We start from the raw sequence: 14,195 nt of genomic DNA, 5'->3' as shown, positions 1-14,195 counted from the left end.
TTGAATCAGGATTCAAATGCAGGCCCTTCAGAGGGCCTTCCACCTGTTTTCCCACTGTGCCATGTTCTTCCTCCTCCTCCTTGGAGAAAACAGGACTCTCACTGGTGGGTCGGGACTGAGAATTTCCTGGGGAGCAGCAGTTGTCTGGGAATGAGTTGGGAACATGAAGCCACACCCACAATGCTCTGCTCCTACGACCAGCTGAGCATTTCCTTTACCCTGATTTTAGTATTCTGAGTGACGGGCAATATTATGAGCTCCAAAATTCTGTTTGTTACCATCGCCAGAATATTACAGTCTTTCTTACTCCTCCCCCTCCTCCTCTACCTTCTCTTTCATGATTGGGCTGGACAGATTGTGTTCCTGTTCTGCAGAACTAAGGTCCTGGGTTAGTTCGTTCATCCACCAGTCACTGATCCCACAGTATTTCTTAAAACCCAGAGCTCCCATTCAGCACTATGATGACTACTATAGAGAACACGGCCTGTACCTTCGGGGAGACCATACTGTGCTCAAGACACAAAATAGAGATAAGAATAAAAATAACTATTATTTATTGGTTCATATCGAGTGCCTGATATAATACCAGATGTTTTACTGACACTTCTCCCCTATACACTTGGGTAAGTAGAAAGTATTAGAAGAATATATATAAGCATTTAACAAAATGGCTCTTCATACTGATATTTAGCAAAAAAAAAGAAAAAGAAAATCAACATCTATTCCCAAAAACATGTATTGCATAAGGGCACTGAGATAATGAGCGATTCACTACTTCCTTTGTCCAAATCTTCTGTAATGTTTTAAAATTGTTTTTAAGACTAAAAAATGCATGAGTCTGATTCAATGTATGAGTAAATGTTTCTGAGTCTATCTCATTTGAAAAATGAAGAGGACTCTTAGCTACGTACGGGGTCTATATGAGGACAATTTTAAATGATAAACTACACACAGAGAGCTTATCTAAGAATAGTGAATTCTTAATCAACATTAATTCCCTTTCCTCTCTAGCAAAAAAGTGCATTTCATTATTCTGCCTAGCAAAATGCCAGGACTAAATTTGGATAACCCAATCTCATTGATTCCTAATGGAAAGCATTAGCATAGATGAAAGGAAAATCCAACTTTTTTTTTTTAATCCACTGCAATAGTTTAAAGCCATGAAGCACATCAGAGGGAAATAGTCTATGACACAAAGAGGTTTTTTTGATCATAAACGATCGTTCCATTTTTTAAATTGCCTCTCAAGTCAGAAGGTAATTTCTCTTACCCAAGCAAAGCTGCTAGAACATCAACACCAACAATAATATATACAAACGCCGAAAAACCATAGGATCATCTCAACAGGCGCAGAAAAAGCATCTGACAAAATTCAATACCCACAAGAGGTAAAAATCTTTCAGCAAAGCAGAATAGAAGGGAACTACCGGAATCTGATAATGACTACCTTAAAAAAAACTTCAGCTAATATCGTATTTAATGGTGAAAGACTGAATTCTCTTCCCCTAAGAGCAGGAAGAAGATGCCTGCTTGGAACACTTCTACTTAACATTGTATTCGAATTTCTAGTCACTGGGGAGCTCAGTCGGTTAAGTGTCGGACTCTTAGTTTCAGCTCAGGTCATGATCTCATGGGATCCAGCCCCACATCGGGCTCAACAGGGAGTCAGCTTGAAGATTCTCTCCCTCTCCCCCTGTCCCTCCCCCCATGTTCTTGAGCATATGCGTGCACACACAGGCTCTCTAATAAATAAATAAATCTCAAAAAAAAATTTCTAGTCACCGTAATAAAGCATGAAAAAAAAGACAGATTGGAAAGAAAGAGGTGAAGAGGTGAAACGATCTTTATTCCCAGACAGCATGTCTACATGTAAAATCCTAACACGTCAACAAAAAAACTTTTTAGACCTATTATACAAGTTAGTAAGGTCACTGGATACTAGGTGAATACATGAAGAGCAATTTATATAGGCTAGCAAATTTTGAATTAAAACAGGAATTTTAAAAATACTATTACCAATATAATCAGCATCAAAAAACAAGAAATATTTGGGGGCAAATTTAACAAACTATGTGTAAGAGCTACACCCTGAAAACCAAAAAACCTTGCTTTTTTTCCCAGTAAGAAATTTTAAAAGACCTAAACAAATGGAGAGTTCTGTTTCTGAATGTTAATAGTCAGTGTTATCAATTCTCTACAAATCGATCTGAAGATTCAACACCCCAATCAAAGTGCCAGGAGGCTGTTTTCGTAGCTACTGACAAGTTGATTCTAATATGTCTGTGAAAATATCAAGAACTTAGAATAGCCAGGATCATTTAAAAAAAAAAAAAGTTGGAGAACTGACACAGTAACTGAGTTACGAAAAAGCTCCATTAGTCAAGACAGTTTGGCAGCAGGGAGAGATCTGACACAGAGATCAACAGAACAGAGCTCAGAAATAGACCTGCATATTTACAAGCAACTGATTTTGACCAAGATGTAAAGGTAATTCCATGGATAAAGTCTGCTGTAACAACTGGATCTGCCAAAAAAATAAAAAATAAAAATATAGAGCATTGATCCTTACCTCACCCTCATTGCTCGGCTTCCAAAACAAACCCGTTGTGACTTGAGGAAACAACTCCAATCACTGGAGCCTGATTCTCAAGTTGTTTAAACAGAAATCTCTTGCTCTTCTTTTTTAAGTTTTTAAAGTATGCCTCACTTGCTTGACATTTAACGACCTCACATGCCTTCTCTCCTGTTGCTTTGTTTTTTCAAAAATGCAAATAAAAAAAACCCAGGCAATATGTTTGAGTAACCAGGTATTTTCACAAATTACCATAATGCTGAAGGGCATGTCTCCTCCTCGGGCTTTGTTTTTCACCCACATAGGGAAATGGTGAAGCAGACCCCCAGATGTCCTCTCTTAAACTAACTCACAGACTGGCCCACCTGGTCATCAGGAGTTAAATTCGTCCCTGCTCTTTCTTTGGTGGGCACTTTCCTGACAATCAGAATCAGCTGAAGTGCTTTTATTTTTTTTTAAGATTTTATTTTTGAGTAATGTCTACACCCAACGTGCGGCTCGAACCCACAACCCGGAGATCAAGAGTCGCATGCTCCATTGACTGAGCCAGCCAGGCGCCCCCAGCTGTGGTGCTTTTAAAAAAGAGCCCATCTGAGCTCCGCCCAGAGTTACCGAATCAGAATCTCTGGGGATGTCTTCAGGAATCTCCATTTACGACGAGTTTTTCAGAGAGTTGCTCTTACTCAGTAAGGTTTGAAAATCACCAGAAGGTTGGATATATAAAGACTGTGATTACGTGAGATGATCTGATTTTAAATATTTTTCTAACAAACGTAAAACCATAATAACAGAAAGCAGACTATAGACTGAGTACTCTATTGGTGGGACTCGGCGAGGGGACTAGGCTCTCCAGTTTGGACCACCTGGAGGGCTTGTTCAAATATAGACTGCTGAATCCCATGCCCAGAGTTTCTGATTTAATAGGTCTGGGGTTAAGTCAGGTCATTTGCATTTCTAACGAGTTCCAGGTGGTGCTGAAGCTGTGGGTCTGGGGGACCACACTTTGAGAACCACTGAGATGCTTTAAGATACTAAGAGTGAGAGTAACGTAGGGGCTCCTGGGTGGCTCAGTCACTTCTCCCTCTCCCACTCACCCCTGTTTGTGTTCCCTCTCTTGCTGTCTCTCTCTGTGTGTCAAATAAATAAATAAAATCTTTGAAAAAAAAAGTGAGAGTGGCATAATCAAATTTACATTAAAAAACCCCTCTGGTGCAGTAATTTTCAACTTTGGCTGCACATTATAATCATCTAGGACAGGAGACCCAAGAGCTCTTAAACAGAAGCTCTTAGGGGTGGGGGGGCAAGTCTCAAGCATCAGTATTTTTTTTTTTTAAGCATCAGTATTTTTTAAGGCTTGCAGGTGATTTCAGTAAGTATCCAAGTATACCAATCGTGCTTTGGTGATCTATAGCAAAGGTGTTGGAGACACCTCCTGCTCTCGCTGCGTCTCTCTCTGTCAAATAAATAAATAAAATCTTTAAAAATAAATAAAATAAAATACACAGGTTCGGGCAATCACTGAGGTAGGAGTGCACATAAATCAGCTTGGCTCCAATCTTGTCGGGAGTCACTGAGAGTGGCGCAGGGTGGCCGGGATTTTATGTCGCCCGAAAGGTCAAGCAGCAAATGGTAGCTGCCAAGTGAGAAACGTCGTGTGGAATGAGGAGCTTGGGCAGGCTACCCTCAGGGTCTGGCTCGGGTGCTATACTTTATTAGGATTCCCTAGGGAGGAGCATCAGCACTAATGGAACCGGAGTCTGATGTTGGAAGGGAGGAGTTGGAGATTTCATGTCTACAACTGGGGTCATTCATCCAGGAACCACGTGGAGATGTTGTTATGGGGGGTGTTTTCAGGGTACACTCCATGGAAAGCAGAAATTCCTCGGGAGCCAGGAATATGACCATTTTTCCTTCTCATGAGACAAGTGAAGATAAATTCTGTGAGCATTGTTCATCATTCCCAAGGAAAGGATGCCAAAAAGTCACACAGAACTTGTTATGAATGGTAATTATGTATTTACCTTGAAGAAAACATATAACAAATATGGATATTAAGGATTTTGGTGGCATGCCCTCGAGGCGTGCCCTTTCCAACTGGAAAACACAGACTTCCAGAGGGCCATTAAGTATTCCCAAGGGGTCATAAGCATGGTTGGTTTTGAGGGAATCAATTCCAGGCTCCACTCTTATCTCTTCCTTCGTAAGTGGATCAGCTGACCGCCGTATATACAAATATCGGATTATTATGTTGTACACCTGAAACAAATAAAATGTTCTATGTTAATGAGATTGCAATGAAAAAATGGAGCAGCTGAGAATGTCTCTGGAGTGGAGACATCTTGCTGATTCTCCCCACTTCCTAGTCACCCTTTGCCCTTTACAATAGGAAAGAGTACCTCTCTCCCCCAGTCCTACCAGGGTACATCACTTTAGGGTTTCAAAAGTTCCAGGAGGCCCAAGGATCTGACCTCTTCCACACCCCACAATTATGTCTTCTCCCTGAGAGGGAGTCCCTGGAGTTCAAAGCCAGGAGCACACCAGTAGAGAAGTGACAAAAATGTTCGTAAATGAATAATATCTCTGTTTTCCAACCTTTTCTGAGGATATATTCAACAACGTCCCTAAGAGTCAAGAATTGTGGGTACAATTAATAATCATTGGTAAGTCTTGATAAAACTTTTTTGACATACATTCCAGAAATGGGGAAGGAGGGTGGTTCTGATGAGTTGGTAACAAATCCCCTTGGAAATCGGATGGTTTTCCATTCCTTAATTTCAACAAAACTGAAGGAGCACCAAATCAAGTTATTGGCTGATATATTATTAAAATCATTTTTGATGATATGTAACTGTGTGATTTGGATGCATAATTTGGAAGGAGTTCAAAAATTCATTGCCACTTGCATAATGTGACTCCTTCCACTTCCATATACTTTATTTATATGGGGATATGGCTTTTGGTACTCATATCTAGAAAACAAAAATATAAATAAAAGTGATGTTCAGCCCTATTTTGATTCCAGCAATGAGTAATATTTATCTATGGACTCATAACCTAACTGGACAACAAGTCCTAGTAGTTTTATCAAGAGATACGTGTCCTCAAACATTTTACCATTTGTGTCTAAAAGTCACTCATCAAAATTTTTATTTATTTTATTTTGATTAATTGTGCAGGAATAATTGGTTGTTATGGTAATCCAATCCAGAAGAAACTTTTTTTCCCCCCCAGAAATCGTCTACAAAGAATATCACAGTAAAGTCAAGTTTGGGAAGAACAATTTAAATTCCAATTTATATAAATATTTTTCTTGCACAGACATGTGGTAGAACGATCAATAATAGGATTCCAAGCCTGAAATATATTATCTTGGTATAAAATTCTCTGCAGGAAGTGGAATGGAAATATGAGTCCAGGATAAACGGAATGATGTAAAATTTCTGTTAAAGGAAACTTCTTACATATCTTGTAAATTGATAAGAGAATCAAATCGCCAAGGCTAGAAACATTTGCGAGCAATGGAACAATCACAGTGCACCAGAACTTACAAATCATTTCAAATATTTAAACTGATATTGGAAAAAAAGAGTTATCAACATAAAAACGGTAGGGTGCAGTTACATAATTTTTCAAAATTCTTTTAGTGGCTATGTGAGGAAAAAAATGAAACTGTCATTCTAGTGAATGTTTCTCCCCACTATTCTATTTAGAAAGAGGTGAATTCGTTGGCTGGTCAAACAAGACTGTCTTTTTTTTTTTTTTTTAAGATTTTATTTATTTATTTATTTTTAGAGAGAGAGAGTAGAGGGAAGGGCAGAGGGAGAGAATCTCAAGGAGACTCCACACGGAGCACGGAGCCCAACATAGGGCTCCATCTCCTGACCCTGAGATCATGACCTGAGCCGAAATCAAGAGTCAGATGCCCAACTGACTGAGCCACCCAGGTGCCCCCAAACAAGACTGTCTTGGATGGCATTTGTCTAATGGATTTAAGCCCAAGAGGAGGGGAATAGATTTCAATTTTAAACTACCACCCTGCCTTCTGATGCCCAGGAAGGATGTCTTGTTGTAAAGACATGAGGAACCATGATCAGAAATCCCACGTGGAGGCTCAGCTGGAGGCCAAGAGCATTGAAACTTTCCACTTCAGAGGCTGGAAGCAAGGAGGTAGTATTTAAGGATTGTTTAGATACTGCACTTACTGAGAAATAAACAGGGCTCATTCTCAAAGAGATTTAAAAACCTGGAGCAGTCTGACACAGAGAAAGGGAGCCCCCCCAAATTTGGGCAGTATGTAGATTTAGAAAGGCATTTTGGTTTGAAGGTGGGGGCCATTTTGAAGTCTCCTACTGAAGGACAGAGCCTCTGCAGATGATCCGAAGGACAAGCTTACCTCTTCCAAACGGCAGCATCATTTTGGAATTCTTGGGAATCTTGAGTTTCACCCATCTATAAAACCTGTGGCTCATAGAGGTTAAAGGTCTTGCCCAAGGTCACGTGGTATTTTAGTGACAGATATAAGAACAGAGTCCATGTCCTCTCTTCTCAGCCTTTTGCTATTTCTACAGTATGACCAGAAAAGTGAAGCCAAAAACTGTGTCTCTAGTCCTAATTTCCCACATCATGTAATATTTTACACATAAGGAAATGTTGTTAAGATCCCCTTAAATGCAGCTAGCATAGCTTATAAAGCTTAAGGAGCAAAATGCCAGGTCCCTGAGTGCATGATGCATTCCCTCACTGGATGTGAGGAAGAAAATCACTTTTAAAACAATAATGAAGGGGTGCTTGGGTGGATCAGTTGGTTAAGTGTCTGCCTTCCACTCTTCTGCTGGTGTCTTGATCCCAGAGTCCTGGGATCGAGTCCCACATCAGGCTCCCTGTTCAGCAGGGAGTCTGCTTCTCCTTCTCCCTCTGCCCCTCCCCCTGCTTGTGCTCTCTCTCTCTCTCAAATAAATAAGATCTTAAAAAAAAAAAAAACACTATTAGAAACCCCTCTTTCTAATGAATACTTATACTCCTGTTGAGATAAAAGCTTGGTCTGGCAAAATTTCCCTCTTCTTTTTCCTGGAGATAGTGGAAGCATGGGGCTTCCTTGCCTAACCTTGCTGCCGTTCAAAGCAGAGGAAAATTCCCCTGTGGTTTTATTGCTGCAGATGACACACAGCACTCTGCCACATGCAAGGCTGAAGAAGATGATACACGATTCGCTTGTAATTAAATCTGTAGATTACAGGTCAAGAAAAATAAATCCAAACCTTCATCAGAAGATTGAATGGACGGGGGAGAGGGGGAAAGAAGGCGGAGGAGTAGGGGACCCTATTTCAACTGGTCCCCGGAATTCAGCTGGATATCTACCAGACCACTCTGAGCACCCACGAAACCAGCCTGAGATGTAAGAAGATCTGGATCTCTACAAACAGAATATCGCAGGCGGTTGGTTTTGAGGTACGAAGCAGAGAGCCGTGATTCTGCAGGCAGATATAGGAGGATAAACGGCGGCGGGAGGGTGCCTGGCCGTGGGGATCCTACACCGCTGGTGAGTGACAGCCTCGCGCACTGCAGACCGGCACAGACTCGCAGACCGGTAGCATTGGGAAAGGACTTTAGGGCAGCCCCCGGGGTGGAAAACCAGAGCAACGGGGTCGCACACACACGAACTGCAGCCCCCCGGACAGAACCCCGGAGCGACGCTCACGCGCACACGAACTGCAGCCTCCGAGACAGAAACCCTGTGCGCCGGGGTCCCGCCAGTGAACTGCAACCCCCGGGGTGGGAACCCCGAGTGGCGGAGTCAAACGCGCGCGAACTGGGAGCGGGTGGCAGTTTTAGAAGCACAAAGGGCAGAGACGTGCCCCCACCTGCAGGCAGGACTGGGAGTGCTGCGGAGGGGCGAACAACCCAGGCCACTGCAGTTTATAGCAGCGCGGACAGAAACGGAGACGGTGTGGCCTGGAGAGCTCACTGAAGAACAGACTGCGGTCTCTCTGCTCTGAGGCAGAGGGTTGGAAATGGTCTCTTCTGCTCTGACTCACGGAAGAGACGTGGAAAGCCGCCAGGGAAAGGCACCAGAGAACAAAAGCCCCAAAGACTGATTCCCAGTGAGCCCATCCCCCGCCACAGGGGCGCAGGGCAACTCTGCCCAAACAGGGTTGCCTGAGTAACAGCACGGCAGGCCCCTCCCGCAGAAGACAGGCTGGGAAAACAAGAGGCCAGCAACCCAAAGGTCCCAAGAAAACAGGTGCATCTTGCTTGGGTTCTGCTCAATAATTTGGACTCTATACATTCCCTCAAACACCTATCAACAGAATGACTAGGAGGAGGAGCCCGCAAAACAGAAAAGACTCAGAGATTATGACTTATGCTGCAGACTTACAAATGGATGCAGATATAACCAAGATGTCAGAGACAGAATTCAGGCTAGCAATTGTGAAGACAATGGCTAGAATGGAGAAATCAATTAATGGCAACATAGAGTCTCTAAGGGCAGAAATAAAAGGGGAATTGGCAGAACTTAAAAATGCTGTCAATGAGATCCAATCCAATCTAGATAATCTAACAGCTAGGGTAACTGAGACAGAAGAGAGAATAAGCGACCTGGAAGACAATATAATAGATAAAAAGGAAAAAGAGGAGGCCAGGGAAAAACAACTCAGAATCCATGAAAATAGAATCAGAGAAATAAGTGACACCATGAGGCATTCCAATGTCAGAATAATTGGAATCCTGGAGGGAGTGGAGAGAGAGAGGACTAGAAGATGTATTTGAGCAAATCATAGCTGAGAACCTTCCTAATCTGGGGAATGAAACAAACCTTCGAGTCCTAGAGGCAGAGAGGACCCCTCCCAAGATCAAGGAAAACAGGCCAACACCCCAGCATGTAATAGTAAAACTTGCAAATCTTAGAACCAAGGAAACCATCTTAAGGGCAGTTAGGGGGAAGAGATTCCTTACATACAGAGGGAGGAACATCAGAATAATGTCAGACCTATCCACAGAGACCTGGCCAGCCAGAAAGGCCTGGCAAGACATATTCAGGGTACTAAATGAGAAGAACATGCAGCCAAGAATACTTTATCTGGCAAGGCTTTCATTTAGAATGGATGGAGAGATGCAGAGCTTCCACGACTGGCAGAAGTTGAAAGAATATGTGACCACTAAGCCTGCCCTGCAAGAAATATTTTTTATTTTTTTAGATTTTTTTTTTATTTATTTATTTGACAGAGACAGACACAGCGAGAGAGGGAACACAAGCAGGGGGAGTGGGAGAGGGAGAAGCAGGCTCCCCGTGGAGCAGGGAGCCCAATGTGGGGCTCGATCCCAGGACCCTGAGATCAGGACCTGAGCTGAAGGCAGACGCTTAATGACTGAGCCACCCAGGTGCCCCGGCCCTGCAAGAAATATTAAGGGGGGTTCTATAAAAGGAGAAAGACCCCAAGAGTGATATACAACAGAAATTTACAGGGACAATCTATAAAAACAACGTCTTCACAGGCAACATGATGACAATTAATTCATATCTTTCAATAATCACTCTCAACGTGAATGGCCTAAACACTCCCATAAAATGGCACAGGGTTGCAGATTGGATAAAAAGACAGGACCCATCCATATGCTGTCTACAAGAGACTCATTTTGAACTGAAAGATACATCCAGACTGAAAGTGAAGGGATGGAGATCCATCATCCATGCCAGCGGACCTCAAAAGAAAGCTGGGGTAGCAATTCATATATCAGACAAATTAGATTTTAAACTAAAGTCTGTAATAAGAGACATAGAAGGACACTATATCATTCTTTAAGGGTCTATCCAACAAGAAGATCTAACAATTGTAAATATCTATGCCCCCAGCATGGGAGCAGCCATCTACATAAGCCAAACGTTAACCAAAATAAAGAGTCATATTGATAACTATACGTTAATTGTAGGAGACCTCAATACTCCACTCTCAGCAATTGACAGATCATCTAAGCAGAAAATCAACAAAGAAACAAGAGCTTTGAATGATACATTGGACCAGATGGACCTCATAGATATTTACAGAACATTCCACCCTAAAACAACAGAATACTCATTCTTCTCGAGCGCACATGGAACTTTCTCCAGAATAGACCATATACTGGGTCACAAATCAGGTCTCAACCGATCCCAAAAGATTGAGATGATTCCCTGCATATTCTCAGACCACAATGCTCTAAAACTGGAACTCAATCACAAGAAAAAATTTGGCAGAAATTCAAACACTTGGAAGCTAAAGACCACTCTGCTCAAGAATGTTTGGGTCAACCAAGAAATCAAAGAAGAACTTAAACAATTCATGGAAATCAATGAGAACGAAAACACATCGGTCCAAAACCTATGGGATACTGCAAAGGCGGTCCTAAGGGGGAAATACATAGCCATCCAAGCCTCACTCAAAAAAATAGAAAAATCCCAAATTCACCAACTAACTCTACACCTTAAAGAACTAGAGAAAAAGCAACAAACAACGCCTAAGCCACACATTAGAAGAGAAATAATTAAAATTAGAGCAGAAATCAATGAATTAGAAACCAGAAACACAGTAGATCAGATCAATGAAACTAGAAGTTGGTTCTTTGAAAGAATTAATAAGATCAATAAACCACTGGCCAGACTTATCCAAAAGAAAAGAGAAAGGACCCAAATTAATAAAATTATGAATGAAAGGGGAGAGGTCACGACTAACACCAAGGAAATAGAAACAATTATTAGAAATTATTATCGGGCGCCTGGGTGGCTCAGTCGGTTAAGCGACTGCCTTCGGCTCAGGTCATGATCCTGGAGTCCCGGGATCGAGTCCCGCATCGGGCTCTCTGCTCGGCGGGGAGCCTGCTTCTCCCTCTGACCCTCCCCCCTCTCATGTGCTCTCTGTCTCTCTCATTCTCTCTGTCTCAGATGGATAAATAAAATCTTTAAAAAAAAAAAAAAAGAAAGAAATTATTATCAACAACTATATGCCAATAAACTGAGCAATCTGGATGAAATGGAGGCCTTCCTGGAAACCTATAAGCTGCCAAGACTGAAACAGGAAGAAATGGACAACCTGAATAGGCCAATAACCAGTAACGAGATTGAAGCAGTGATCAAAAACCTCCCAAAAAACAAGAGTCCAGGGCCTGATGGATTCCCTGGGGAATTCTACCAAACATTCAAAGAAGAAATAATACCTATTCTACTGAAGCTGTTTCAAAAAATAAAAACAGAAGGAAAACTTCCAAACTCATTCTATGAGGCCAGCATTACCTTAATCCCCAAACCAGGCAAAGACCCCATCAAAAAGGAGAATTTCAGACCAATATTCCTGATGAATACGGATTCCAAAATTCTCAACAAAATCCTAGCTAATAGGATCCAACAATACATTAAAAGGATCATCCACCACGATCAAGTGGGATTTATTCCCGGGATGCAAGGGTGGTTCAACATTTGCAAATCAATCAATGTGATAGAACACATTAATAAGAGGAGGGAGAAGAACCATATGGTCCTCTCAATTGATGCAGAAAAAACATTTGACAAAATACAGCATCCTTTCCTGATTAAAACTCTCCAGAGTATAGGGATAGAGGGAACATTCCTCAAGCTCATAAAATCCATCTATGAAAAACCCACAGCGAATATCCTCCTCAATGGGGAAATGCTGAGAGCCTTTCCCTGAAGATCAGGAACACGTCAAGGATGCTGTCTCTCACCACTGATGTTCAACATAGTACTAGAAGTCCTAGCAACAGCAATCAGACAACAAAAAGAAATAAAAGGTATTCAAATTGGCAAAGAAGAAATCAAACTCTCTCTTTTCACAGACGACATGATACTTTATGTGGAAAACCCAAAAGACTCCACCCCCAAATTACTAGAACTCATCCAGCAATTCAGTAATGTGGCAGGATACAAAATCAATGCACAGAAATCAGTTGCTTTCTTATACACTAACAACGCAACTGTAGAAAGAGAAATTAAAGACACGATTCCATTTACAATAGCACCAAAAACCATAAGATACCTCAGAATAAACCTAACCAAAGAGGTAAAGGATCTATACTCTAGGAACTACAAAACACTCATGAAAGAAATTGAAGAAGACACAAAAAGATGGAAAAATATTCCATGTTCATGGATCGGAAGAATAAACATTGTTAAAATGTCTATGCTACCAAAGCAATCTATACCTTCAATGCCAACCCGATCAAAATTCCAATGACATTTTTCAAAGTGCTGGAACAAACAATCCTAAAATTTGTGTGGAATCAGAAAAGACCCCGAATCGCCAAGGAGATGTTGAAAAAGAAAAACAAAGCTGGGGGCATCACGTTGCCCGATTTCAAGCTATATTACAAAGCTGTGATCACCAAGACAGCATGGTACTGGCACAAAAACAGACATACAGACCAATGGAACAGAATAGAGAACCCAGATATGGACCCTCAACTCTATGGTCAAATAATCTTTGACAAAGCAGGAAGAAACATGCAATGGAAAAAAGACAGTCTCTTCAATAAATGGTGCTGGGAAAATTGGACACCCACATGCAGAAGAATGAAACTCGACCATTCTCTAACACCATTCACAAAGATAAACTCAAAGTGGATGAAAGACCTCAATGTGAGACAGGAATCCATCAAAATCCTAGAGGAGAACATAGGCAGTAACCTCTTTGACATCGGCCACAGCAACTTCTTTCAAGATACATCTCCAAAAGCTAGTGAAACAAAAGCAAAAATGAACTTTTGGGACATCATCAAGATAAAAAGCTTCTGCACAGCAAAGGAAAGAGTCAACAAAACAAAGAGGCAACCCACAGAATGGGAGAAGATATTTGCAAATGACACTGCAGATAAAGGGCTGGTATCCAAGATCTATAAAGAACTTCTCAAACTCAACACCCAAAAAACAAATAATCAAGTCAAAAAGTGGGCAGAAGAGATGAACAGACACTTCTCTGAAGAAGACATACAAATGGCTAACAGACACATGAAAAAGTGTTCATTATCATTAGCTATCAGGGAAATCCAAATCAAAACCACACTGAGATACCACCTTACACCAGTTAGAATGGCAAAAATGGACAGGGAAAGAAACAACAAATGTTGGAGAGGTTGTGGAGAAAGGGGAACCCTCTTACACTGTTGGTGGGAATGCAAGTTGGAACAGCCACTTTGGAAAACAGTGTGGAGTTTCCTCAAAAATTTAAAAATAGAGCTACCCTATGACCCAGGAATTGCCGTACTGGGTATTTACCCCAAAGACACAGAGGTAGTGAAAAGAAGGGCCATATGCCCCCCAATGTTCATAGCAGCAATGTCCGCAATAGCCAAACTGTGGAAAGAGCCGAGATGCCCTTCAACAGATGAATGGATAAAGAAGATGTGGTCCATATATACAATGGAATATTACTCAGCCACCAGAAAAGATGAATACCCAACTTTTACATCAACATGGATGGGACTGGAGGAGATTATGCTAAGTGAAATAAGTCAAGCAGAGAAAGTCAATTATCATATGGTTTCACTTATTTGTGGAACATAAGGAATAACATGGAGGACATTAGGAGAAGGAAGGGAAGAATGGGCGGGGGGGATTGGAGGGAGAGATGAACCATGA

At 41.6% G+C, this 14,195-nt stretch overlaps 1 protein-coding gene across 1 annotated transcript in view; it reads right to left on the bottom strand.

Moving 5' to 3' along the window:
* Window positions 1-4,542: 4,542 nt before the first annotated feature.
* Window positions 4,543-14,195, bottom strand: part of YTHDC2 (YTH N6-methyladenosine RNA binding protein C2) — a 245,818-nt gene continuing 236,165 nt past the window's right edge. Inside the window, exon 38 of the mRNA XM_064595793.1 lies at window positions 4,543-4,828. The gene's annotated coding sequence lies outside the window, so the exon portion shown is untranslated. The remainder of the gene's footprint in view (window positions 4,829-14,195) is intronic.

The sequence above is a fragment of the Mirounga angustirostris genome, unplaced genomic scaffold (assembly GCF_029215605.1).
Source record: "Mirounga angustirostris isolate CCGP_5_RB_7025 unplaced genomic scaffold, mMirAng1.0.hap1 SCAF_7, whole genome shotgun sequence".
Lineage (NCBI taxonomy): Eukaryota > Metazoa > Chordata > Mammalia > Carnivora > Phocidae > Mirounga > Mirounga angustirostris.
The sequence above is the reverse complement of the archived record's forward strand: the minus strand, read 5'-3'. Positions and strand labels throughout refer to the sequence as shown.